Raw genomic sequence first — 2,266 nt, 5'->3', positions numbered from 1 at the left:
CGTGCTTCCGCCGCAGAAAGGGGTGTGACAGATTGGTATCAGAGCTGCGATTGTAGTGAACCAAGATTCCTTCTCGAGTCTAGTCTATAATCTGTAGGATCCTATCACGAAAACAAATTTTCAAAAAGTTTTCATTGCATAAAACATCCCGCGACATCCACTGCCTGAAACTGTATACATGAGTCTAGAAAAGACGCTACGTGACTTAGGGTGCACTGGGGTAGCACTTGTCTATGATTAAGGATTACTTGCAATTATTTGTGATAATTAGCATATACATGTACTAGATGTAGAATACCACTAGTATACATGACTTTGCCTGAAAACAATGACTTAACTGAAGGAGGAAACACGAGGATGAAACGAACTGTGCGGACTGTGCAAGGAGTTACGTAATTATGGATGCATACATAATTATGGAATTCAGTGCACAGAAACCACAGCAAGTCTTGTCACGTGTAGATTCCCTCAGTACAAGAAAAGGGTCAAACGTGAGCACCCTTCCCCCAGCCTAATAAATACTCGGTGGAGTAATAATTTAGGGTATAAAGACAAGAACCGCCAACATTTATCTATTTATACATGCTTGCTGCTGTATGAATTGATTTAAATAGCGGATTGTTTGATGTCACTTATGTGGGTATATGTCATACTACCACTGTCTAGTAAGACGATATCAAACAAATGTCTAAACCCTATTGGGTCGTGTTCTGTCAGAACATGGCACCCAGAAGAGCTGTGAATGCTCGTGATCAACCTCCTCCTCCCCCACTTCCAAGAACTGCTGAAGAGCTAAACGCCCTACTGGAGGAAAGAATCTCCGCAGCTATCACCCAGTACGAGGCGGACCGTACTGAACAAATTGGAGGACCAAGCAATGCAAGATGTAATGGGAATGGAGATTCATCTGGAGGAGACGCAGCTCAGGGCTGCACTTTCAAGCAGTTTCTCGACTGCAAACCGCTGAACTTTGACGGCACTGGAGGTGCAGTGGCGTTCGTACTCTGGACAGAAAAGACCGAGACGTATGCTGAGTCGTCTGGTGACAAGAAAAGGAACGCACGCGAGGATCCTAACGTGGTCACCGGTACGTTTCTCGTTAACAATCACTTTGCATCCATATTATTCAACACTGGAGCCGATTATAGTTTCATGTCCGTGGAATTTAAACGTACGCTTGGAATAGAATCTAGTAGATTAGAAATTCCTTATTCCATAGAGCTAGCCAATGGTAAACTTGTTGAATCAGGCGAAGTTGTTAGAGGTTGCACGCTAGAACTTGGTGAACGAAGATTTAGCATCGACCTCTTACCTATTCAATTAGGTAGCTTCGATGTGGTAGTCGGAATGGACTGGCTGTCCAAGAACAAAGCTGAAGTTATTTGTCATGAGAAGATCATTCGCATCCCTTTGGCGAATGATGAAACTCTCATCGTGCATGGAGAAAAACGAGACGCGCCTCTTCGAATCATCAGTTGCATGAAGGCACAGAAGTGCTTAAGGAAAGGATGTGTTGCCTTCCTAGCACACGTTATAGATAAGAAGGCTGTGGAACCGAAACTCGAAGATATTCCTGTGGTGAAGGAATTTCCTGATGTGTTCCCTGAGGATCTGCCAGGACTACCTCCGCAACGACAAGTCGAATTCCGTATAGACTTGGTTCCGGGAGCTGCTCCTGTAGCCAAGGCACCGTATAGACTTGCGCCATCCGAAATGCAAGAACTATCTACACAACTCCAGGAGTTGTTGGATAAAGGATTCATAAGGCCAAGCTTCTCGCCATGGGGAGCTCCAGTTTTGTTCGTGAAGAAAAAGGATGGAACCATGCGGATGTGTATCGATTATAGGGAACTGAACAAACTAACGATCAAGAATCGGTACCCACTACCGAGGATTGACGACTTGTTTGACCAGTTACAAGGGTCAAGCTATTATTCCAAGATCGACCTTCGGTCTGGATACCACCAGCTGAGAATCCAAGAGGAGAGCGTACCAAAGACTGCATTCAGAACACGCTATGGGCATTACGAGTTTCTTGTGATGCCATTCGGGCTGACGAATGCACCAGCGGTCTTTATGGATCTGATGAACCGCGTATGCAAACCATATCTCGATAAATTTGTGATTGTATTTATCGATGATATCCTGATTTACTCTCGGACGAAAGAAGAGCACGAGCAACACCTCAGAACCATCTTGGAGCTACTGAAAAAGGAGAAACTTTATGCAAAGTTCTCAAAATGCGAATTCTGGATTCGCGAAGTAC

Source organism: Helianthus annuus, chromosome 4 (genome assembly GCF_002127325.2).
Source record: "Helianthus annuus cultivar XRQ/B chromosome 4, HanXRQr2.0-SUNRISE, whole genome shotgun sequence".
Classification (NCBI taxonomy): Eukaryota; Viridiplantae; Streptophyta; class Magnoliopsida; order Asterales; family Asteraceae; genus Helianthus; species Helianthus annuus.
Note: the sequence above shows the minus strand (reverse complement) of the source record.